This window comes from Bos grunniens, chromosome 5, assembly GCF_055505025.1.
Source record: "Bos grunniens cultivar Pamir isolate PY7600 chromosome 5, Bosgru_T2T1.0, whole genome shotgun sequence".
Lineage (NCBI taxonomy): Eukaryota > Metazoa > Chordata > Mammalia > Artiodactyla > Bovidae > Bos > Bos grunniens.
In genome coordinates this window covers 104,424,384-104,451,542 of record NC_141169.1, presented here as the reverse complement: position 1 = coordinate 104,451,542, position 27,159 = coordinate 104,424,384, and the positions used below count along the sequence as shown (strand labels likewise).

Sequence of the window (27,159 nt, the reverse complement as noted above, 5' to 3'; positions counted from 1 at the left end):
CACACTGGTCAGAACCGCCATCATCAAAAATCTACAAACAATAAATGCTGGAAAGAGTGTGGAGAAAAGGGAACTCTCCTACACTGTTGTTGGCAATGTAAATCGGTGCAACCACTATGAAGAACAATATGGAGATGCCTTTAAAAACTAAGACTAGGACCACTAACTGGTCTGGCAGTCCCACTCCTGGTCATGTATCCAGAGAAAACCATAATCTGAAAGTACACATGCACCTTGGTGTTTATTGCAGCACTATTTACAAAGGCAAGACATGGAAGCAAGCTAAATGTCAATCAACAGAGAAATGGATAAAGAAGATGTGATCCTATCCAATGGAATATTACCCACTATAAAAAAGATTGAAGTAATGCCATTTGCTGCAACATGGGTGTAGGACATTATCTTACTAAGTGAAGTAAATCAGACAGAGAAAGACGAATATCACATATGTACGGTGGTACATTACTCAGCCACAAACAGGAATGAAATTGGGTCATTTGTAGAGATGTAGATGGATCCAGAGACTGTCATACAGGTGAAGTCAGTCAAAAAGAAAAATGAATATCATGTATTAAAGCATATACGTGGAATCTAGAAAAATGGAACAGATGGTTTTATTTGCAAAACAGAAACAGAGACACAGACATAGTGTGGACACTGGGGTGAGGGGAGAAGGGGCTGGGATAAATTGGGAGATTGGGATTGACATATATACACTACTGCTACTCTGTATAAAATCGATAACTAATGAGAACCTACTCAGGGAACTCTACTCAGTCCTCTGTGGTGATCTAAATAGGAAGGAAATCCAAAAAAGAAGGGATATATGTATACATATGGCTGATTCCTTTGCTGTACTGCAGAAACACAACATTGTAAAGCAACTACACTCCAATTAAAATTAATTTTAAAAACATACAAATAAACTTATTTACAAAATAGAAACAGACCTACAGATACAAAAAACAAACTTATGGTTACCAAAGGGGAAACACTGGGAGTAGGGGAGAGACATAAATCAGGAGTCTGGGATTAACACACACACACCCTACTATATGTAAGATAGATAACCAGCATGAACCTACTGTATAGCACAGGGAACTCTAATCAGTGTTCCATGATGATCTATACAAGAAAAGAATCTAAAAAAGAATGAATATATATGTGTATGTATATATATATATATATAAACAAATCACTTTGCTGTATACCTGAAACTAACACATCATTGTAAATCAATTATACTCCAGTAAAATTAAAATATTAAAAAAGAATATATATATTATAGAATGATTACCACAATTAAGTTTACTAACACATCTATCACATCATATAATTATTTTTTCTGTGTGTGTGTTATGAGTACTTTTAAGGTTGACTTTATTAGTAATGATCAAGAATACAGTCCAATATTAACAACTAGTCACACGTACATTCCATCCCCAAAGCTTATTAATGTCATAGGAAGTTTGTGCCACTTGATGATCATCACTCCTTCCTCCCACCCCCATTCCTGCCTAGGCAACTACCAATTTACCCTCTGTTTCTATGAATTTAGTTTTTTTAGATTCCACATATAAATGAGATCAAAGAATGTGTTCCTTTGTTTTACTTACTTCATTTAGCATCCTGCCCTCCTACATTAGTTATATGTTGCTTCAGATTATTGCAAAACTTGGCAGCTGAAAGCAGAAAACATCTAGCATCACATGATTTCTGGGGGCAGGAATTGACATGACTTACCTGGGTCTCTGCCACATGATGTCTCACAAGGTGCAATCATCTGAAGTTTCAACCACTCAAACCAACTCACCTGGATGTCAGCAATATTCAGACCTTGCTGGACTATTTAACTGAGAGCCTCAGTCCCTTGCTGGCTGTTGGTTAGAGGCCTGCCTCAGGCCCTTGTCATGCAGGTTTCTCCATAATTAGGTCATACCATGGCAACTGGCTTCAACAGAGTAAGACAGAGAGCAAGATAGGGGGAAACCAGAGTCATCTTGAACCCTGATCTCTCAAGTGACAGTGTTTTTGTTGTTCAGTCACTAAGTCATGTCCAACTCTTTGGGATCCCATGGAGTGCAGCCCATCAGGCTCTTCTGTCCATGGAGTTCTCCAGGCAAGAATACTGGAGTGAGTTGCCAATTCCTTCTCCAGGGGATCGTCCCAGATCAGGGATCAAAACCCTATCTCCTACACTGATTGGTACACAGATTTTTTTTTTTAGACATTAAGCCATCAGGCAAGCCCCTTAAGTAACATAGCTTTTGTCAAATTTCATTTGTTAGGTGCATGTTACTAGGTACATTCGAGTGTGGCAATTACACAAGGACGTGAACACAGGCGGCAGGAATAACTGGGACACTTTAGAGCCTCTTACCCCAGCCCTCTGTTCCTAGGCTGGATGAGATGCTCCTTATGGACAGGGAAGGAGAGGGAAGATTCCTTCCTGGATCCTGGGCCATGAGCTGTAACTGAGACGGGGAAGCTGGGCCCTAGTAGCCTTGGGCACATTTACAGGGAGGGCAGCATCCAGAGTCTCTGAAGGCCTGTCCTCGGTGGTGTCCCTGGAGCTGGTTCTACAGGCTTGTGAGAAACACCTGTTGCCTCCCTTCCTGCTCCAGGTTCAGTGATGGCACGTTGGGGGCTTTGAGTTGGCCATGGTTGGAATATTTGTACCACAGAAGTCAAGAAATGCTATTCACAGGGATTTTTTCCTCTCGGACAACTGACTTTTAAATACGTATCAGCACACCACTACATGGTCTCCTAAAATCTCTCCTGAGTCCTGTGTCTGTGTCTCTGTAGAAACTCTGGAGCTGAGGCTAAAGGATGGAGCCCACAGGTGTGAGGGGAGAGTGGAAGTGAAGCACCAAGGAGAATGGGGCACAGTGTATGTTCAGTACTGGTTTCTGGAGGATGCAAATGCATTGTGCAGGCACTTGGAATATGGACTTGCCACTGATGCTCCCAGAGGGTCTTATTTTGGACCAAGACTTGGCATTATTTGGTATTTCTATCTTTCCTGCAACAGGACAGAGCCTGAATCAACTTTGAGTATCAATAACTGTGTTCAACCTGATTTTAAAAACTATACTCATATCTTGTCTCATGACCAGGATATTGGAGTAGTCTGCTCAGGTAAGTCCTGTCTGGTCTGGGAGGGGATATCCAGCAGGAAAGACCTCAGTCTCATTCCCAGAATGATCACGGGAAAACCAGATCACAGACTTTAGAGTGTCCTTGGGGGAAGACTCTGGTCACAGTGGTTGGAACCACAGTGGATCAGTGGTTCCTGGATGATTAGGTCCTCAAGAGAGTGTAAGGGCTTGCTTGGCCCTGGACAGTATAGACTTCAGACCTGTGGACAGTTGGACTTTTCACATCTCTATGATGTGTCATAAGAGGCAGGGAGGTGAGGTCAAATGTTACAAATAAGTACAACTACTGAATTGTACTTTTATTTAAAAGTATGCTGAATCAGTTTCATTTTGGTAGCTGCTTTTTATTCTTTTGGGATGGCCAGTCAGGTTTGGCCACAAGAGAGGACATAAGAGAGGGGCAGGCACACATAGTTTATTATGCTTCTCTGGTCTCAGAGAAACAGAGTCACCAAAGGCATGAGGGGACTGTATCAGGGAGGCTGCAAGGGAGCTGGCTCAAGAAAGCATGGGGAGCCAAAAGAAAAAGGCACACAGACAAGTGACAAGTGACAACACTGGGGTCGGGGTGCAGTTACACAAGGAAAAGTCATGAGGGTATTTCACTGGTTCATTTGAATGCCACTAGATCACATTCAGGGCCAGAAGGAGGATTTGTGGCAGCAGCTAGAGTCATCTTACAGGTGCACCTGGTCACCTGGGTGGGGAGCTCACATCCCATTAGTGGGGATGTTGACACAACAGGGAAACATGACTAGCAAAACATGTACTAAGGGCAGTGAGGCTAAGAGGACCTGAATGACTTATGAGATGTGTTCAGTGCTAAGTGTGTTTGACCTGTGTCAGGGTGGAGGCAGTGAAGACAGCAGTGAAACTAGGGCTTGAGGAGTTATCACAGTATCTTCCAGAGATGTTTCCAGTTGTTACCACAATGGTGGAAGAGACACCATAGACATTATTCCCAATAGGCCAGGTGGACTAGAGGAAAATCAGGTATCACAGTGAATTCCTAATGTAGGTGGTTGAGTCTTTGAAAATGGTCAGCCATCTGGTGGGTGGGACAGGGGGAGCCCTGAGAACATCTGCAATAGGTTTCTAGCAGCTCGTAGCCAATCAGCTCTTTTGGGGATGGTCTCTGCAAAAGTGATTTTTCCAGTCTCACCCTCAGCAAATCTTTGATGATACTTGTTGAGACCCCCTAAGCAAAGAATTACTTTCATTTTTAAGTTACTTTGAAGTATGGATGACATACAAAAAGCTGTATATATTTAATGTATACAACTTGAAACTTAGGGAGGTAAGTATACATCTGTGAAATCATTACTATGGTGTGTGCATAAACCTATTCAACATTGCAAATATTTTCTTCTGTTATTATTATTAAAAATAATTATTTTCAAGGGGCATTTGAATTTCAGAAAGAAATTTTTCTTTTAAGAAAACCTTTTTTCCAGCATTTCAAGTAACATTCTTTATTGTCACTATGCCCTAATCATGATTCCAACTGCAGGTAAACTGGTGGAAACACTACAGCAGTCTCTTGCTTTATTTTGATTAATCAGCTTGTAAATGAAAATGGAGTGTGCAATGTTTGAACTTTGAGATATTGAAGCCTCTAATACTATTATTTTAAGAAAAATGATGTCTTGATGGGCTTCCCAGGTGGCGCTAGTGGTAAAGAATCTGCCTGCCAATGCAGGAGACATAAGAGATGTGAGTTCGATCCCTGGGTCAGGAAGATCCCCTGGAACAGGAAATGGCAACCCACTCCAGTATTCTTGCATGGAAAATCCCATGGACAGAGGAGCCTGGTGGGCTACAGTCCATGGGGTCTCAAAGAATTGGACATGACTGAAGTGACTTAGCATGCAGGCATGTAATGTCTAGATATTAATTTCTGGTTAAGATACACTTGAAAATTAAAAGGATGCTCTGGCATTTAAACCTTGATAACAGTTTTTAATTCCTAGCACTGCTTTACTTTAGGCTTTCACATATTTATGAACTGTTTTGTTTTTTTTCCTGCTAATCTCTTCGTCAGTTTTATCTCTCTGGTCTATCCCTTCTATATTTTCAGAAACATGTTTTAGTGATGTTTGAGTGGAGGTAGGCCAAAGTGGTGATGAAGAAGCGGTAAGAAGAGAATAGCATGTCTGTTCGATTCTCTAACTGAAATTGAAGTCTTGGAGTTCCTTCTTCTTCTCAATTTTAGGAAAGTGGATGTGAAAGAGAGTTTCATCTCCTTTACTGGATTGTTGGAAGTGAAGTATGTTTAGGAGAAATCCAGAGTAGAAACAAGGACCTGAGAAGAATGTAGAGGAGCTTGCATGAAATACAGAGATGACTTCAAGAGGTTCAGGAGGAAGATTTGGGAGGGGCTTCACAAACTGAGGACTGTGGTGCTGAAGTGCAAAATGGTGAGGAGATGAAGATGCAAGGATTGCAGGAAGGGAGGTTGGGAATCAACATCCAGGGCAACTCCCACATTCACCACAGCCTCTGCGTTACACTTCCCTCCTGCTCTCATTCCTTCCTGCCCTCTCTGCCTTTATTTTAATGTGGGAGTTGTTTCTGAGCTCCATGGAAGAGCTGGCATTTCAAGGCGGCAATTTTCCTTGTGGGAAGTTTTTGTAGTAAGGATTCTATTTCTTTAACAAATACAGGACTGCTCAGATTTTCCAATTTTTGTGCTATCAAATTTTGGTAGTTGTATTTTCAAGTAGTTTTTAAGGACTCAGACCAGTTTTCAAATTGTGATAAAGTTTTTTTTATTCCTCATATCTTTTAAATATTGGTAAGATCTATAAGGGTAGCCAATAAAGAATCTGCCTGCCGTGCCAGAGACCTGACTTTGATCCCTGGTTTGGGAAGATTCCCTGGAGAAGGGAATGGCAATCCACTTCGGTATTCTTGCCTGGGGAATCTTATGGACAGAGGAGTCTGGCAGGCTACAGTCCATGGGGTCACAAAGAGTTGGACACGACTGAGTGACTAACACTTCAAATTCAAAGGTCTATAATGTTAACCCCCCTTTCATTTATGGTGGTATTAAATTTCTGTATTCTCTCTTTTTTTTCTTGATTGATTTTTTTTTAGCTAGAGGATTATCAGTTTTATTATCCTTTCAAAAAGAATTACCAACTGACTTTATTGATTTTATTTTTTGTGTATGCTTCCTATTTTATTGATTTTTGTTAGTTTTTTATTCTTCTCTTTTGATTTCCTGTATTTTTATAGGTTCTTGAGATGGAATCTTAGATCATTTGCTCTCAGTTTTATTTTCTATTACAGTGTAGGTATCAGTTCAGTTCAGTTCAGTTCAGTCGCTCAGTCATGTCTGACTCTTTGCGACCCCATGAATCACAGCATGCCAGGCCTCCCTGTCCATCACCAACTCCCGGAGTTCACTCAGACTCATGTCCATCGAGTCGGTGATTCCATCCAGCCATCTCATCCTCTGTCGTCCCCTTCTCCTCCTGCCCCCAATTCCTCCCAGCATCAGTGTCTTTTCCAATGAGTCAACTCTTCACATGAGGGGGCCAAAGTACTGGAGTTTCAGCTTTAGCCTCATTCCTTCCAAAGAAATCCCAGAGCTGATCTCCTTCAGGTATCAAGGAAGCATCAAAGCTATAAATTTTCTTTTAAACACCATATCAGTTGCTTCACACTGATTCTGAAGCTACATAATTTCTTTTGCATTTTATCATCATGAAATGTTCCTTTTTTCTCTCTGAATATATTCTTTGTTCTATAGTCTTACTTTGTACAATATTAACATAGATAGTATAGCTTTCTCTTATCAGTGTTTGCATGGTTTATCTTTTTTGACCTCTATAATATGTTTCCATGTTTATATTATGTTTGTTTTTGTATACAGTGTATGATTTTGTCTTACTTTTGTCTAGTTTGATTATCTTGCTTTTATTTGGAATGTTTAAATTATTTAAATTTAATACAATCATTTATATAGTTGGGTTTAAGTTTACTAACTTGCTGTTTGTTTTGTTTTCTTTGTTCCTATTTTAATCTTTTATTGGAAGTTTTTAATATTTTATTTTATGTACTTTATTGGTGTATTAGCTATGCTTTTTTTTTTCAGAGTTTACCATAATGTTGAAATTATTATTCTTTAATCACATTTTTCTTTAAATTATATCAGAATAATTCAGAGGTTTGTGATTTCAGGGAGATCAGAAAAGAGACAGGCTGATTTAGAGAAGAGGCAGAACAAGGAGATTGAAGGCTCTGTGTTGTCATTTGGTAATTTGGAGAAATAACAAGACAGTGTCTCTTGGTTTTTAAATACTGGGACTTGTTCTATTTGATTGAAAATAAACTTAGAGAGAACCAAAACAGAATAATTAAAATTAAGTTAAAAAGATACAAAGAAGAAAAGAAGTCAGACTGAAGGAAAATACTTCAAAATATTATCAGTATTTATGTCTGGGAGTAGGAGGACAAATGATTTTTATTTTTCTCTTTGTATTTTTTTACTTTACAGTTTCTTTCTATTAAACACTGTCACCACAGTGCAGCTGTTCAGGTTGTCTGTTCAGGTGAGATGCAGATCAGGACTTTAACTTCCCTGCACACTCTGTTAAGGTGAGAAAACATGAGATTTAGTTGAAGTTTTATCTTTTCCAACCATCATACACAGAAGTCCGGCTCATGACAAATGGCTCCTCTTAGTGTGAGGGGCAGGTGGAGATGAATATTTCTGGATGATGGAGAGTGATCTGTGCCTCCCACTGGACTCTGGCTAATGCCAATGTTGTCTGCCATCAGCTCAGCTGTGGAGTTGCCATCTCCACCCCAAAAGGAGCAGAAGGAAATGATCAGCTCTGGAAAGCCCAATATCACTGCTTGGGGAATGAGTCCTTCCTGTGGGAGTACGCTGTAACTGCCCTGGGTGGTCCTGACTGTTCCCATGGAAACATGGCCTCTGTGATCTGCTCAGGTAAGAGAGAGAAGGGCTACTGGTACCCAGGATGCTCATGGAGTGAAATGGTCTCAAGAGCAGAGTGAGGGAAAACTGGCTTCAGAAGTTAGAAGTTTCACAATGAAATACAGGTTCCATTGTTATTCATTCATTTTTCAGATCAGGGGCAAGAAGCATTAAGGGAAATACATTTGTTAAGTAAACATGGCTATTTAAGTATAGTCATGGAGAGCGATGTATAAGAAATAAGTATATACCTCAGTCAGGTTTTTTTTTTTTTTCCTGCTGAAGCATGTGAGAATTACCATACCCATCAGATTCCTTTACCAGATAGCTCAGCGTGTGTTTCTTAAGTACAAATACATTATTCAAATTCAGGAAATTCTGATTTCACAAGTTATTATTAACTGTTTTTTTTGTGAAATACACCTGAACCTGAAGTTGTTTTCTTTTGGTTTCATAGTAGGAAAATTTAAATACAAATTCTGTATTTTTTAATAAATTAGAATGATTCAGATTTTCTGCTGGTTCTTGTGTCATTTAAATTGGTACTATTCAAAGAATTTTCACTTTAGCTAAATGTTCAAGTCTTGGTAAAGAGGAAATGATGTCAGTATCATAGTGGTATAAGATATCCCTCCTATTTGCTTCTCTTTATAACAAGTAATTAACCATACATCCATGATTAAAAGAGCTTCTGTGAAAGTTGTGGGATCCAATATGAGGATGATCACCCACCTGGGAATCCAGTAATAGGCAGATAGATGTTGGTACAGATTGGACTCAGCCAGAAGCTAGTGAACCTGTCCCAACCCCCTGGGCTATGGTCATGCAAAATCTGGAAAAACCTGGTGAGTGCTGACTTGGTTAGACACCTAGAAAATTTGTTAGAAGTCCAGGATTCCTGAGGGGAGATTTCAGTACTCTGTTGAAGCCAAAATAAAAGTTTGAATGATTGGAGAGATCAATGAATTTTGCCAGTGCTGCCCCTCACTCCAAGGTGACACAGCATAAATTTGAACTATAAAGTGGGGCCTCTCCAATGGGGGAAAAGGAGAACAGTGAGCTAGTGGCCACTCAATACTGCCAGGGAAACCACTTTTTCTCCAGCAAAACCCAGAGTTCCGGGGTTGAAGCTCCTTGACTGTGGGGAGACAGGAAACATGAAAGGTCATCAAAAATGTCAAATGGAGTAAAAGGGATGCAACTCATACTGACTATGCTCAGGGCTTAAGCAGGAAGCCCATCCATAAGCCTCTAGGAAAATGTCAAGAAAAGTCTCCCTCCTTAGGCCTGTGGATACTACAATTCCCTGAATACTAAACTCATACTTACTGTCACTGTTCTGACAGCTGCTTTTGTATGTTCTCAAGTGTGGAAATGAGAGCAAACTCCAGTAAATGGAGTGATCTCAAAAAAAATAGACTAGGGTCTGTGGGCAAGCAGGTAATCACAGACTTGAGATGTAGCACTACATTCTGCAAAACAGAAGAGAGGTTTCCTGGTGAGTTGTAAGCACCAGAGAGGCTTAAAAGCTTGTTTCTGTTACAAGAAGGAACAAGAAATGTAGAGCAAGTGAGTCTATATAAGGTCAGAGAAGAGTACACTCTCCCTTAGGGTAATTAGTAAAGATTTGATGGGGTGTCTTCTTGCCTGGAGAATCCCAGGGATGGGGGAGCCTGGTGGACTGCCGTCTATGGGGTCGCACAGAGTCGGACATGACTGAAGCGACTTAGCAGCAGCAGCAGCAGCTTCTACATCTAAAACAAAAGCAGCAGGGCAAAATTACAAGGAACTTGAAGAATCAAGGAAAGATTTCATCACCAAAGAGTAACAGTAACTTTGCAAAACTGACAAAGATACACATGTCAATGACATGGAACTTTGTGATCTAGCTCATAAAGAATCCAACACAGCTGTTTTGAGGAAACTGAATGAACTACAAGAAAAGACAGAAAGACAATTTAATTAAGTCAGGGAAATAATAGATGAACAAAATGAGAAATTTAATAAAGAGAAGTTATAAAAAGAACGAAATAAAAAATCTGGTGCTGAAGAATTTAATAAATGAAATGGAAAAAAATGTAATAGAGAGCATCTACAACAAAGCAGGTCAAATTCAAGATATAATCATTGGCTACAGGATATAACCTTTGAAATAATCAGTCAACGGAGAACCAATGGAATGAGTGAAAAAGAACAAAGATATCCTATGTGATTCATGGGTCTCCATCTGACATACAAATATTATTGAAGTAATTGGGGGTCTAGAAGAAGAGAGAGGGTGGGAGAAAGTGTATTTAAATGAATAATAGCTGTGAACTTTTCTAACTTGGGGAGAGGCTTGAAAATTCAAGTTGATAAAGCTAATAGGTCACCCTACAATCCAAATGCAAAAGACCTTCTCTCAGAAACACTATAATTAAACTGTAAAAAAATCAAAGATGAAGAATCATAAAAGTAGCAGAAAAATTATTGAATAAAGTGGAATAACTAAATGAATATAATGTGCTGTTTAAAATTTGAAACTCCACTGGTCACATGCAGGACTAGCTTGTTCACATTTCTTATGGCCTCAGATTGATGACTTATATACAGTTTATCCACATACACAAACTGTCTTCACGAATGATCAATGAAGCATAAAGCAAACATAAGTGGTATTTTTTTTAATAGTAGCAAAATATAGGGAAAATTTGGAAAAACTCTACTTATCATAGTATAAAAAAGTGAAGTCACTCAGTCATGTCTGACTCTTTGTGACCCCATCTACTGTAGCCTACCAGGATCCTCTGTCCATGGGATTTTCCAGGCAAGAGTACTGGAGTGGGTTGCCATTTCCTTCTCCAGGGCGTCTTCCTAACCCAGGGATTGAACCAGGTCTCCCGCATTGCAGGCAGACTCTTTACCATCTCAGTCATCCGACTCCCTTTATCATAGTATGAAGACTGTTAAATTTGTAGGAAGAAGCTTAACAAAATATCTAAAGGACTTTACATTGAAAGTCACAGAGCATCTAAAAAAAGAAAGATGTATACCAGGTTCATGGATTTGAAAACATAAGAGGGTTGTCAATTCTCTTCAGCTGATCTATATGATCAATCTAATTCTAATCAAAATCCAAGCAATATTTTGTAGAACTTTATAACTCAATTCTAAATTATATATTTAAATGTGAAGGAACTAGAATGGACAAAACGATTTTGAAAAAGAAGGGTGAAAATAGAAGCAAGCTAACTTCAAGTTTTGTGCAATGTATCCAGAGCAATGTGGTCATTGAATAAGGATAGATAAATAGATCAACAGAACATAAAAGACACAGAGATATTTCAAAGGGGAAAATATAATATCTTCAAAAAATAATCTGCTAACTGAATATCTGCATGGGAGAAAATAAACTGCTATCCTTATTTCACATTGTTAAGTCCCATTCCCTCCATCTTCACTCTGCAGAAAGCCCCCAATCCATCAAAGTAGCTCCAATAAATGGTTATTCCCATAAAAATTCAATTATAAAACTTGTAGTAGAAAATATAAGAACAACTATCATGATCCTGGAGAAGGCATTAATCGTTAAAAAATGAGAAGTGATTTTCATCAAAATTAAAATATTTTTCTTTTTGAAAGAAAACATTAAGAAAATGAAAAGGCATTCCACTGATAGGAAGAAATTAATTGCAATGAATATATCTAACAAAGGACTTGTATCCCAAGTAAGTGAAAACTTTATAACAGAAAAATAAGAAATACCCAGTTTAAATGTGGGCAAAAGATTAAGAAAGACAATTCTCCAAAGATGATATACAAATGGCCAATAAATAAATGAAAAGATACTCAATATCACTAGTTACTAAGGCAATTCAAATTAAAGCATGAGATATAAATTCACAAACTAGAATGGCTTGAGTTAAGGAGACTGACAATTCCAAGTTTGGAGAAGGATACTGATCCACTAGAACCTTCATATACTGATGATGATAATGTATAAGAAAATGGCTCTTAGACAACTTTATGTTACTCAAAATTTCTATTACCCAAGAGGAATGAAAAGATATGTCCATAAAAAATTTAAGCTAGAAAAGCCAGAATATTTTTATTTAAAAGAATGATATACCACTCTAATTTTCTTTAGAGAAAGAATGGAAAACAAATTATGGCATATTCAACTATGTAAGGGTTTAAACAATACAAAGAATAAACTACTCATAAATCCAACTACACAGAAAATCTCAGTGTGTGCTAACTGAAAGAAGCCATGTGAAAGGGATTACCTATTGTATGATTTTATTAAATCCTAGAAAACACAACTAATCTACTGTTGTAACCTGGAAGGGTTAGTTTTAAATTTACATTGAATCTTCTTCTGTGACTTTAACTCTTTTTTGTTATTGTAAACCTATATGATGGCCTGCCTCAGGGAGATAACCTGCGTTGCCCACCTGTGAAGAAACGCTGGGCTGGATGAAGCACAAACTGGAATCAAGATGGCTGGGAGAAATGTCAATAACCTCAGATATGGAGATGAAACCACCCTTACGGCAGAAAGTGAAGAACTAAAGAGCCTCTTGATGAAAGTGAAAGAGGAGAGGGAAAAAGTTGGCTTAAAACTCAACAATCAGAAAACTAAGATAATGGCATCTGGTCCCATCACTTCATGGCAAATAGATGGGGAAACAATGGAAACAGTGACAGACTTTATTTTTGGGGGCTCCAAAATCACTGCAGATGGTGATTGCAGCCATGAAATTAGAAGCTGCTTGCTCCTTGGAAGAAAAGTTATGAACAATCTAGACAGTATATAAAAAAACAGAGACATTACTTTGCCAACAAAGGTCTGTCTAGTCGAAGCTATGGTTTTCCCGGTAGTCATGTATGGTTGTGAGAGTTGGACTATAAAGAAAGCTGAGCACTGAAGAATTGATGCTTTTGAACTCTAGTGTTGGAGAAGACTCTTGAGAGTCCCTTGGACTGCAAGAAGATCCAACCAGTTCATCCTAAAGGAAATCAGTCCTGAGCATTCATTGGAAGGACTGATGCTAAAGCTAAAACTCCAATACTTTGACCACCTGATGCAAAGAACTGACTCATTGGAAAAGACCCTGATGCTGAGAAAGATTGAAGGCGGGAGGAGAAGGGGACGACAGAAAATGAGATGGTTGGATGGCATCACCGACTCAACGGACATGAGTTTGAATAAACTCCAGGAGTTGGTGATGAACAGGGAGGCCCAGTGTGCTGCAGTCCATGGGGTCACAAGAGTTGGACAGGACTGATCGACTAAACTGAATTGAACTGAAGGACTGTAAGGAAATGAAACTAATACATCCCCCTGCCTGAGGACAGCCATTCTAGGGGACATTTGCAAAGGTTGAATAGTCTTTTTACTTTGTTTCCTCACCTCTCACTCATCTCTGATCCATAAAGGAACCTGACAACCAGGCCCTGATAAGATGGTTATTTTGAGGTGCTAGCCTTACATCCACCCCGCAACCGTCTTCCCCATTAAAGTCTCTTCCTTGTCTCAACCACTCGTCACTTGGATTCATTGTTCTGCTGTGCGGTGAGCAGAGTGAGCTTGGATTCGGTAACACTGTGATGGAAGATGGATCAGTATTTGCCTGGGTCTGCGTTTGTTGGGCTTTTATTGGTTGCAAAAGGCATGTAGGAACTTTTGGGGTAATCCTATATATGTTGAATTTTAATTGTGGTACATTGGCACATGTGATTGTCAAAACTTATGAAAATATGCTCAATATATTTTGTTGCATGAATATTATACCTCAGGAAAGAAGGTTTTACTATCTGTCTTCTGTTTTTAGCTTAATTCTACTTTAGTAAAAAAAAATATTAAAAAAAATGATTTTAGCCCTTAAAATTTTTTTTGGATCTGACTTCTTGTATATGATAAGCCCTAGGAAATGGCCTGTAAGTGCTTGGAATAAGGTGTATTCTGTAATTTTGAGATGTATGTTTGTTAAATCTGTTAACTTAAAAAATAGTCATAACCTAAAAAAAAAAATAGTCACAACCTAGAAGTTAAGAATTCTGTTCCGTTTGGTGGGAATTCTCAAGACTTTGAGGCTGGGGGACAACATGTCAAGCAGCCTTGAGAAACTGCTCCAAGGAGGTGGGGAAGGAGTCAGGTTATATCAAAGTTGCAACAAAGGAGGTGGGTAGTCTGAACATCAAAGATCATTGTTCATTAAGGAAAACCAGATAACTTAGCACTCTTCTATACATGGGAAGATGCAAGCAGCCAGGCTCACTGAATTCATTCTTTTTATATGCATCTCAGCTATCTGGGGCCAGGATCCAGCTTCTTGATTTTATTACATCCTTAGTTCTCTGCTCACTGCTCACTGTAGGGAGTTGAGGCAGCTGATAGCTGCTGGATCACAGGCATTGTTCTTCCTTTGGGGCTTCCTTTGTGGTGCCCCCCAGGCTCAGAGATTCACATTTGGAGGCCCCCAATTGCTGATGATTGTGACATTCTTGTTTACTGATGCGGCAGGACATACTCCATTTTGTAATCACACCATTCGGATCTTCTAAATATTTAGTGATTGGTTTTGCTGCTTCACTACTGAGTTGCTGAAGCTGAGAGTGTTTTCTAGTTACTGTTCCCACGAAACAAAATGACTTTAAAATATAGTCATTTAAAGTGACCATTTTATTCTGCATAACACAGATCACCGTGCATTTTTCCTTCAGCCCCAGTGGTATTTCCTCACTTCCTTTCAGTCCTCATCGACAGCATTGCCCAAGCCCATCAGGTTTCTGCTAATAATCTCCTCCACCCCATCTAGCTTCTGCCTGTTGCTTTGTTCCAAAAGCAATGTCACCAGTGTTAGGTGGCATCCCAAATTTGATCATTATGGATAAAGATGCTATGCATATGCATATACAAGTCCTTTTGAATACAATACACACACTTCATTTGTCTTCATAAATTCTTAGTGATATAGTAAGTTTAAGTGTTTAGTTACTATTGCTGCATAACAAAATTTCCCTCAAAACTTACCAGCTTAAAACTCCTTTTAATCTTTTCTCATGGTTTCCTGCATAAAGAATTAGGGATGTGCTCAGATTTGTATTTGTCTTGGAGTCTTATCAGGTTGTAGCCCAATATCAGCTGGGGCTGACATCATCTGAAGACACAACTGGGTTGGGAATCCAAGATGGTTCATGAACAGGCCTGGCAGATGGATTGAACTGAGTGACCAGAGACCTGCACATGACAATCTCTGCAGGACAGAGTCTCAACAGGGTAAAGACTTGCCTTAAAGCAAAGTCTTAAGTGATTGCATAGGAAGCTGCCTGAGTTTTCAGACCTACTGCTGAGAGCCAAGCAATGTTACTGTCAGGCGAGTGTATGTTCCTCGGTTTTTGTCTCGTCACAACAAAGATTTGGAGCGACGGATATTAAAGCCCCCTTGGCATGTCACAGCTCTCGGGTCTTGGATAGACCGTGTTATAGCTCTCAGGTCTCGAATGGACCATGTTATAGCTCTTAGACAAATCAGTGTTACAGCTCTATTTTATTTAGAAGATAGCAGGAAAATCCATCTTCGAGGCATGAGGGCACGTTGGTCCAAAGATGCAAAGAGAAGAGCGCCCCAGTGAGTGGGAGAGAGAGCAAGCGAGCTAGCTTTGGCTCCTCTTTTTATACGTTTTTTTTTTTTTTTTTCTCCCTGGGCCTGTCTTATGTAAATTGGGCCAGCCAAGAGTGTTGTTTGTTTTACCTGAGGTCCTCACTCCAGTCCTCGGACCTTCTTTTGTTCTATTTTCGCAGGCTTTTCCCTTCCCTGTCTTTTAGCCACCGCCATTTTGGACTCTTTCTTCCTATTCTACCTACCTAACATTACTTTCGCCACCTCATGAGAAGAGTTGACTCATTGGAAAAGACTGATGCTGGGAGGGATTGAGGGCAGGAGGAGAAGGGGACGACAGAGGATGAGATGGCTGGATGGCATCACCCACTCGATGGACGTGAGTTTGAGTGAACTCCAGGAGTTGGTGAGGGACAGGGAGGCCTGGCGTGCTGCGATTCATGGGGTCGCAAAGAGTCGGACACGACTGAGCGACTGAACTGAACTGAACATTACTTTCACTCACTTCTATTGGTTACTAGGAATTCACGAAGGTCAGCAAAGCTTCAAGAGGAGTCATAGATCTGAATTCTCAGTGGATATGACAGTAAAGATTTTGCAGATATGTTTAAGAACTTCCAACCCTCCCAACCCTCTGATCATTGCTGTTTCTGCAGGAAACCAGGCCCAGGTGCTGCCCCAGTCCAACGATTCCCGCTCGGAACCAGCAGGCTCTGCGGCCTCAGAGGAGAGCGCCCCCTACTGCTCAGGTGAGGGTCCCACAGGACAGAAGACCCTTCTCAACCCCTGGGGTCACCACCCCACTGTCCCAATTCTCTCTCCTCAGGCAGCAGACAGTTCCGCCTGGTGGACGGGGGCAGTCACTGCGCAGGGAGAGCGGAGATCCTTGACCAGGGCTCCTGGGACACCATCTGTGATGACGGCTGGGACCTGGGCGATACCCACGTGGTGTGCAGCCTTATTGAGGGCTGTGGAGAAGCCCTCAATGCCATGGGGTCTGCTCACTTCGGAGCGGGCTCAGGGCCCATCTGGCTGGACAACCTGAACTGCACAAGAAAGGAGTCCCACGTGTGGAGGTGCCCTTCTCGGGGCTGGGGGCAGCACTACTGCAGACACAGGAGGATGTGGGGGTCATCTGCTCAGGTCTGTGCTGCACACTGTCCACAGTCTGGGGTATGGGTAGAACCCTGGAGTACGGGGTCTAAGCCCTGAGGGAGAGATGCTGAAAGGACCAGAGATGGAGGCTTCCTCCCATTGAGCCTGACTTTTCAGCAGACCTGAAGAGGAGGTGCTTTCACTTCCTCCTGCATCAGCTGAGATTCTGGTCCTTTCTTCTCACCAGTGTTTCGTGGCAGAGCCGTTTCTCACAGTTTCCATGTGAAAGTAGGGCTCTTTCCTCTGTTCCCTGTGGTAGTACAGTCTGGAGATCCTGTAGATGTTGTAATGAAAGCACAATCTTACTCTGTTCAGTTCTGTATGCTAGGAGTCTGATGAGGCTCTCCGTGGGCCAACATCCCAGTGTCCACAGGGCTGCGTTCTTCCTGAAGGGTCTGGGGAGGACTCCTTTCCCAGCCTTTCCTGGCTTCAGTGTGGCCTCATTTCTTGTCTCAGAGCCCTCTTTCTTCTTCTTCAGACAACATTCTGTCCTCTGACCTTTCCTCCATGTCTCAACTTCCTCTGTTCAGTTCAGTTCAGTTGCTCAGTCATGTCCGACTCTTTGTGACCCCATGAATCACAGCACGCCAGGCCTCCCTGTCCATCACCAACTCTCGGAGTTCACTGAGACTCATGTCCATCGAGTCAGTGATGCCATCCAGCCATCTCATCCTCTGTCGTCCCCTTCTCCTCCTGCCCCCAATCCCTCCCAGCATCAGAGTCTTTTCCAATGAGTCAACTCTTCACATGAGGTGGCCAAAGTACTGGAGTTTCAGCTTTAGCATCATTCCCTCCAAAGAAATCCCAGGACTGATCTCCTTCAGAATGGACTGGTTGGATCTCCTTGCAGTCCAAGGGACTCTCAAGAATCTTCTCCAACACCACTGTTCAAAAGCATCAATTCTTCAGTGCTTAGCCTTCTTCACAGTCCAACTCTCACATCCATACATGACCACAGGAAAAACCATAGCCTTGACTAGACAGACCTTTGTTGGCAAAGTAATGTCTCTGCTTTTGAATATGCTATCTAGGTTGGTCATAACTTTCCTTCCAAGGAGTAAGCGTCTTTTAATTTCATGGCTGCAGTCACCATCTGCAGTGATTTTGGAGCCCAGAAAAATAAAGTCTGACACTGTTTCCAATGTTTCCCCATCTATTTCCCATGAAATGATGGGACCAGATGCCATGATCTTTGTTTTCTGAATGTTGAGCTTTAAGCCAACTTTTTCACTCTCCACTTTCACTTTCATCAAAGGCTTTTTAGTTCCTCTTCACTGTCTGCCATAAGGGTGGTTTCATCTGCATAACTGAGGTTATTGATATTTCTCCTGGCAATCTTGATTCCAGCTTGTGTTTCTTCCAGTCCAGCATTTCTCATGATGTACTCTGCATAGAAGCTAAATAAGCAGGGTGACAATATACAACCTTGACGTACTCCTTCTCCTATTTGGAACCGTCTGTTGTTCCATGTCCAGTTCTAACTGTTGCTTCTTGACTTGCATACGGGTTTCTCAAGAGGCAGGTCAGGTGGTCTGGTATTCCCATCTCTTGAAGAATTTTCCAGAGTTTATTGTGATCCACACAGTCAAAGGCTTTGGCATAGTCAATAAAGCAGAAATAGACGTTTTTCTGGAACTCTCTTGCTTTTTCCATGATCCAGCGGATGTTGGCAATTTGATGTCTGGTTCCTCTGCCTTTTCTAAAACCAGCTTGAACATCTGGAAGTTCATGGTTCATGTATTGCTGAAGCCTGGCTTGGAGAATTTTGAGCATTACTTTTCTAGCATGTGAGATGAGTGCAATTGTGTGGTAGTTTGAGCATTCTTTGGCATTGCCTTTCTTTGGGATTGGAATGAAAAGTGACCTTTTCCAGTCCTGTGGCCACTGCTGAGTTTTCCAAATTTGCTGGCATATTGAGTGCAGCACTTTCACTGCATCATCTTTCAGGGTTTGAAATAGCTCAACTGGAATTCCATCACCTCCACTAGCTTTGTTTGTAGTGATGCTTTCTAAGGCCCACTTGACTTCACATTCCAGGATGTCTGGCTCTAGGTCAGTGATCACACCATTGTCATTATCTGGGTCGTGAAGATCTTTTTTGTACAGTTCTTCTGTGTATTCTTGCCATCTCTTCTTAATATCTTCTGCTTCTGTTAGGTCCATACCATTTCTGTCCTTTATTGAGCCCATCTTTGCATGAAATGTTCCTTTGGTATCTTTGATTTTCTTGAAGAGATCTCTAGTCTTTCCCATTCTGTTGTTTTCCTCTATTTCTTTGCATTGATCACTGAGGAAGGCTTTCTTATCTCTTCTTGCTAGTCTTTGGATCTCTGCATTCAGATGCTTATATCTTTCCTTTTCTCCTTTGCTTTTCGCTTCTCTTCTTTTCACAGCTATTTGTAAGGCCTCCCCAGACAGCCAGTTTGCTTTTTGCATTTCTTTTCCATGGGGATGGTCTTGATCTCTGTCTCCTGTACAATGTCACGAACCTTATTCCACAGTTCATCAGGCACTCTATCTATCCGATCTAGGCCCTTAAATCTATTTCTCACTTCCACTGTATAATCATAAGGGATTTGATTTAGGTCATACCTGAATGGTCGAGTGGTTTTCCCTACTTTCTTCAATTTAAGAATTTGGTAATAAGGAGTTCATGATCTGAGCCACAGTCAGCTCCTGCTCTTGTATTTGTTGACTGTATAGAGCTTCTCCATCTTTGGCTGCAAAGAATATAATCAATCTCATTTCGGTGTTGACCATCTGGAGATGTCCATGTGTGGAGTCTTCTCTTGTGTTGTTGGAAGAGGGTGTTTGTTATGACCAGTGCATTTTCTTTGCAAAACTCTCTTAGTCTTTGCCCTGCTTCCTTCCATATTCCAAGGCCAAATTTGCCTGTTACTCCAGGTGTTTCTTGATTTCCTACTTTTGCATTCCAGTCCCCTATAATGAAAAGGACATCTTTTTTGAGTGTTAGTTCTAAAAGGTCTCTAAACACAGTCAAAAAGAGAACTCCAGTTTTGCAGATGGTAGGTCTAAGGATGTTATTGTGTGTATGCATGTTGAATTTTTCAGTCATGTCTGTCCCTTTGTGACCCCACAGACTGTAGCCCACCAGGTTCTCTTGTCCATGGAATTCTCCAGGAAAGAATACTGGGGTGGGTTACCATTCCCTTCTCCAGGGGATCTTTCTGACCCAGGGATCGAACCTGGGGCTACTGCATTGTAGCAGATTATTTACCATCTGAACTACCAGGGAAGCCCAAGAATATGATTACATTGGGTTTACTTGGTTAATGCATAATGTTGCAGGTTAATATCACCATCCCAAGGTCCTAAGTTTCTAGTCTTAAAAATATCTGGAAAGTCTCTCTTGAAAGGTAACATTGACAGCTTCCAGGGATTAAGACTTAGACAATTGTGGTTCAATATTCTGCCCACTTCCCCAATATCCACATCACTTCCCTTTCACATACATTTTTAGAGGTTTTGTCAGGAAGAATGATTCATCTCCTCTCCCTATAGAAGTCCAGGTTGGTCTTCCTTTCTGTTCGTATCCACTACATCATTGTAATAGAAGTAGAAAGACAGACGTTAAAGGACAAAGTCAGTTGAACTGGAGACAAATCTTGTCTTCAGTCTTGTCACCTAGTGGGTATCTCCTCCTCAGCAGGGTCAGGAATTTATGGTCACAGTTTCTTGAGGAGAGGAAAACCCAGAGCACTGAGCGGAGTGCTAACTGTGTCCTGTCTCCTCCTATTTCAGTCAGAGTTCCTGGCCCTCAGGATGGTGAATGAGGACCAGCAGTGTGCTGGGAGGCTGGAAGTTTTCTACAATGGGACCTGGGGCAGCGTCTGCTGCAGCCCAGTGGAAGACATCACCTTGTCCGTGATCTGCAGAGAGCCTGGCTGTGGGGACAGTGGAACCCTCAACTCTTCTGTTGCTCTTAGGAAAGGTTCTAGACCCCGGTGGGTAGATGGAATCCGGTGTCAGAAAACTGATACCTCTCTCTGGCAGTGTCCTTCTGACCCTTGGAAATACAGTTCTTGCTCTCCAAAGGAGGAAGCCTATATCTCGTGTGCAGGTGACTTACTGTCTGTTTTTGTGTCTGTCCCAACCCTGTAGGGTGTTGTTAGAGTGATTTTATATTTTCCAATCTAAGGGATGAGTTGAAATTGACTCTACAAAATGTGCATGTGTGTGTTTGTGTATCTCTGTGTCTGTTTGTTTGCTTTTGTTGTGCGATGTGGAGACTGGTAAACAAGTAAATAGAGAAAGTTTTTTGAACTGGTGCTAAGATGCAGTGAATGTCTCAGCCCAGTAGATAATGAGCCTCTGTTTACACCTGTTATTTGGATTGAGCCAAGGACCTTAGATAATATTATTTGGGGACAGGACCACCCTCAGCTGTTCCTGATCCACTGTTTCCCTGTTGTGTGCAGGAAGAAGACCCAAGAGCTGTCCAACTGCTGCCCCCTGCACAGGTGTGTCAGCCCCGCCCCCTCCCCTGTGGCTCCCAGGGGCTCCTTCCTCCCACCAGGGGAGTCACAGGAGGGGCTGCTGCCTTTTCAGACAGAGAGAAGCTGAGACTCGGAAGGAGACACCGAGTGCTCAGGGCGGGTGGAGGTGTGGCACAGCGGTTCCTGGGGCACCATGTGTGATGACTCCTGGAGCCTGGCAGAGGCCGAGGTGGTGTGTCAGCAGCTGGGCTGTGGCCCGGCCCTGGAAGCCGTGCGGGCTGCAGGGTTTGGCCCTGGAAATGGAAGCATCTAGCTGGACGAGGTGCAGTGCGGGGGCTGGGAGTCCTTGTGAGACTGTGCTGCGGAGCCCTGGGGGCAGAGCGCCTGCAAGCATGAGGAGGATGCTGGTGTGAGGTGCTCTGGTGAGTGAGGGACTCGGGGTCCACCCTGGGTGAGCTGGGGCAGTGCAGGGGCAGTGGGCTGGGCTGGGGGTGGTGGGGAGTTTGTGTTCAGACAATGTCCCGATCCTGGGGCCCTGATCTAGGATGGGGGAGCCAGGAGGACTGGACATTGATGTTGTGGAGACTGAGGGGTGATTTCAGGCTCAGGAGGGAAAAATGAACTGCCCCGCATTCTGGCCAATCACCCTGCTCTAGACTCCTGTTTTTCTCTTTAGGTGCAAGGACAACATTGCCCCTGAGTACAGCAGGTACTGTGGTCCATCCACAAGCAGGGGAGAATACTCAAATACTGGGGACCTGTTCTGTGGGCTCTCTGACAGCTCAGGAGAGGAAAGAGCCTGAGGAGCCCTGGCTGGTGGGGAGGAGTCGGGGCATTACTTTGGGGAAATCCCCTGCTTTGGTTCCCAGGGTCAGAAGGTTGTCATACCCAGAATCCAAGTGAGTCTGGTTCCCATGGTGCAGATTCTAAGGTTCTCCCACCTGTCCTTGAGTGTTGCTCCTCATCTGTGAGGTGCAGGTCCCAGGACTGTTGGACACTCTGTCTCCTGAAGCCCAAGGAGAAGGGAAGAGCTGGGTCTTCAGAAGCTATCTCGACAGGGCATCTCCCTGATAATCCCCAGCTCTGCCTCAGCTGGAGTGGAGTTGACTTGTCTCAGGATGAGACCTGGAGAACCCCAGTCACTGTCAGTGCACTTGGGTCTGAGGCTGGGATATCATTGTCCGGAGCTCCCTGGAAATGCTGGCACAGGGGGTTTCTCTGTGCCCAGGACCTTCTCCAGCCCTCTTGCCTGTTCTCCTTAGGGACCAGAACAACCTCAAATCCTCTCCCTGGCATCTTCTCCCTGCCTGGGGTCCTCTGCCTCATCCTGGGGGCCCTTCTCTTCCTGGTCTTCATCATCCTGGTGACTCAGCTGCTCAGATGGAGAGCAGAGCGCAGAGGTGGGCTGCAGGGGGAACTGGGGACCAGGGAGAGTATGTGGAGGCAGGAGATGGGGCAGGTGTGAGCAGGGGAACCTGGGCCAGGTCTCTGTTCTGAGTCTGCAGAACTCAATATGCTCCATGCTGAGCTCTAAGGGTTGAATAGACAGAGGTTCTTAGGACTGGGGCGTGAACTCTCATAAGTCATGGCCTCTCTTATGAGACCAAAAAGAGTTGGGGCTGAACTGTGGATTCAGGTGACAGGGGAGAAGGTGCCGAAACAGTACATGGAGTGGGAGACAATGCCGAGGTTCAGGCAGCCCTGTGTGAGCACAGGGGAGATGAAGGGTGGGCCTGTTGGATCGGGGTGTTTGGGGCAGCATCTCTGACCTGCTGAGCATCTCTCAGCCTTATCTAGCTATGAAGATGCTCTTGCTGAAGCCATGTATGAGGAGCTTGATGACCTTGCAACACGGAAGGAGTGTCTTCTGGGCAGCCCAGGTGGGTGTCTCTGCCTTCCCTCCTTGGACTTCTGGTTGTCACCACTCACTGGCTGTGCATGTCTTCTCAGCATCAGCAGACTCCACTCATGCCCCAGGCTCACAGAGGTGGCTCCTTCAAAGTGGCAGGATGGCCTCTCACAGCCCTCTGAGCCCCCAGCCTTCATCTACACTGCAGGAGCCAGGCCTGTCCCTTCTCAGCTGTAACTCAGGCCCTGTGGGTATGGGAGGGTCATTCTGTGTGCTGTGTGATGTTTTTCTCCACTTTAGGCTTCCTGTCAGATGGTGAGGACAGCCATGACTCCAGATCTGCTCCAGGTAATAGAGGTGGACCTGCTTCAGCTGAGTGTTGGGAGGAGAGTCCCTCCTCATAGAGAGGATATGTAACGGGAACAGTCTTCCTTTGATGGACCAGAGGGATCCCTTGTGTCCAGATTGGGTCTGTCCTTCTTCTTCTCTGGCTGTTCTGTGATGTCTCACATTTGTGGCTGGGCTGTCTGTGTTCAGAATCACAAGTGACACACACTGGTTTTAAAAATAACATCTGTAAAGCACAGTTTGTCAAAATATTTTAGTAATGTTCAATGGTGGGAGAGTTGCTTTGAGATATATATTTTCAATCAGGAAATATTAAGATATGCAAAATCATGTTTTGGTTTATGGACACATCAAAATGAAACATGGTCTCAGAGAAAAAAATCTTTTGAAACAAGGAGTGACTGGTGCCTCTATTTAGCAGCTCAGAAACTCTGGGTCAGGAGGGATCTTAGGTATTTCCCAGACCAACCCCCTTACTGTGGTTTCATCTGACCCTTGCTCTGCCCTCAGAAGCCCCAGATCAGAGGACTGATGCCCCTGGTGAGGATTACAATGATGCTGAAGAGGTACCAGTGCCTGGGGCTCCTCCTGCCTCTCAGGGGAGTGAGGAAGAAGTGCTCCCAAAGAAGGAAGATGGGATGAGGTCTCAGACAGGTGAGTGGGATTAGCTGATCCCCTGTAATCTTTGGTCTCTGTCTAGGAAAGTGTGAATTTGAGCTCCTCAAGGCCAAGCCTCTCTACAGTTTCAAAACATGGGCAATCTCATGCTTTTGATGGGCTTCCCTGGTGGCTCAGGTGGTAAAGAATCTGCCTGCAATGCAGGAGACTGGGGTTTGATCCCTGGATCAGGAAGATCCCCTGGAGAAGGGAATGGCTACCCTCTCCAGTATTCTTGCCTGGAGAATCCCATGGACAGAAGGGCCTGATAGGTTACAGTTCATAGGGTTGCAAAGAGTCAGACACAGCTGAATAACTAGCACTTCACTTCACAACCAAATGCTATCTTTAATGATGTCAGACTCCTTGGGGATGAGGAATAACTGTATTTTTAGCATTTATGTCTCCATAATGTATGGAGATGGAGAATGCAATGGCAACCCACTCCAGTATTCTTGCCTGGAGAATCCCAGGGACAGAGGACCCTGGTGGGCTGCCATCTATGGGGTCGCACAGAGTCGGACACGACTGAAGTGACTTAGCAGCAGCAGCAGCAATGCATGGAGAAGGGAATGGCGACCCACTCCTGTACTTTTGCCTGGAAAATCCCATGGATGGAGGAGCCTGGTAGGCTACAGTCCATGGGGTCATGAAGAGTTGCACCCGACTGAGCAACTTCACTTTCACTTTTCACTTTCATGCATTGGAGAAGTAAACGGCAACCCACTCCAGTATTCTTGCCTGGAGAATCCCAGGGACAGAGCAGCCTGGTGGGTTGCCATCCACGGGGTCACACAGAATCGGACATAGCTGATGTGACTTAGCAGCAGCCGCAGCTCTATAATGCAACATAAATTTTCACTTTATATGTGATATGCTTGCATTAAAATGTATAGATTAGGGACTTTTCTGGTAATCCAGTGGTTAGGACTCTGCACTTTCACTGCTATGGCCTGGGTTCAATCCCTGGTGAAGGAACTAAGATCCCACAAGCATTGTGTAGTGGCCAAAAGAAATAGATCGCTTATAGATTAATTGAGCATATTTATGAAATCCAAAAATAGACAAGTGTTTTTTATAACATCTCAGTGCTGTCCTGTATATGAAAGATAGAGATTTAAAAACTATTGCAGTATTGAAATTTGTGAGGCATTCTGGTAATTTAAGATTAGCTCTGTTTATAAGGTTGCAATGACATGTACAGAGTCTATGGTATATGGCGGCCTTAACATTAAGCCATGTTGGTGGATCATTGTGTCGGGGGAGTGTGTGATTTCCTTGGTTCTGTCTCACTACAGCAAAAATTTAAAGTGGCAGATGGACCAGAGTTACAGCTCAGTTATAGCTCAGTTTTATTTGGCAAGCAGAGGAAAATACATCCTTGAGTTGTGAGGGCAGGTTGACCCAAAAGAAGCAAAGAGAGGCGATGATAGAGGCTCAGTTTTGGCTCTTCTTTTTATATGTTTTGTCTCCTCCCCTGAGCCTGCTCTATGTAAACTGGGCTAGCCAGGAGGGCTCTTTGTTTCACCTGAGGTTCTCATTCCAGTCCTTGGACCTTCTTTTGTTCTATTTTCGTGGGTTTTTCTCTTCTTTGTCTTTTAGCCACCGATATCCTGGACTCCTTTTTCCCATTCTAACTACCTAACAATTGATTCAGAGTTTGTGATCAGCTAAGGTCTAATTTCCTCCAGATATTTTAGTGGTCAAGAGAAAACATTCTTTCTCTGGAAAGGAGCATTTCTCCATCTGAGGGCCTGTGTGGTCCCTGGGGAGGGGCCATCTGTGGATGCTCCAGTGATACTCTTTGTGGACATTTAGGAACATGCATCAAGGCTACTAAGAGCAGAGTTGGTTTGTGATTGAGGAACTCAGAATTTTCCTGTCTCCACTCTCCATCTAATTGTGATTTCACGTTTGTCAGTTGTGAAAGGAGAACATTTAAATTCATTGTTATGCTCTTACAATTCCTGGGCATTTCATTGCTGATTGTATAGCCTGAAGGCAGATCTTCACATACCTCCTGTGTGAGCACAGATCTCCTGTGATGCAGGGTTTCCACAGGAGCTGAAGTCCCAGAGACCACATGGACTGGATCTGAAAGGACAGCTGGGATCCATCCTCATTGTAACTGACATGAAATAGTCTGAGTTTCCCTGCCCACACCTGGGTCCCAGGGATGGTTTGTTATCACAACTTGCTTAACTAGCTTCCACCGCACTGTTTGGTCCCCTTGTCTCAGATCTAATCATAGTTTTCTTTACTATTTCAGGCTCTTCTCTGAATGTCTTTAGAGAGGAAGCTGATCCTGGGGAAGGAGAAGAGAGCCCCGGCTGCTCCAGGGGGAGAAAAGGGACCCTGGATACGATGATGTTAAACTCAGTGCCCCTGGAACTTGCAGAGTGACTTTCCTGTGATTTGTATTAAATACAAGATAATGCCTCAGATATTCTAATTGTCTGTATTCAATAGAGTAGTGGTGACTTGTGATTGTGTTATATGGAAATTGCTCAAAATGAAATATTCTGAATAAAGTGGCTTTTTTTGCTTTGTTAATAATTACCACGTTCCATGTCAAATGATTTTAGAGGATTGGTCTGCAGACACCATTTTCCTCAAAGGAAATACATGATGAGTGCACTGCCCTGTTTTCTCACCTTCTTCAAAGGCTAATGAGGCCATGACTTAGCCCAGGAACACAGATGCTCCGGTCACTCTTACTTAGAAAAAGTATCTAAACTTGGTCCACATTCACACCCTCCGTCCTAGCAAGATGACTTTGTTGACCAAAAAGTATAGTCAGAACCTGTAGAGTTATTTTATTTGGTGGGAATGCTTAAGACTTCAAGCCCTGGACATATAGAATCTCAGTAGCTCTGAGAAAACTGCTCCAAAGAGGCAGCAGGGGAAGTCAGGCTGTATGCAATTTTGCAACAAAGGGAGCAGGCAGTCTGAAGATCAAAGATCAGGTACCAAGTTAAGGAAT

General features: G+C 42.9%; 1 pseudogene; it reads left to right on the top strand.

Annotated features, from left to right (window-relative positions):
• The first annotated feature begins 5,488 nt into the window (after positions 1-5,488).
• On the top strand, positions 5,489-26,735 carry LOC147372852 (antigen WC1.1-like; annotated as a pseudogene).
• The last annotated feature ends 424 nt before the right edge of the window (positions 26,736-27,159 follow it).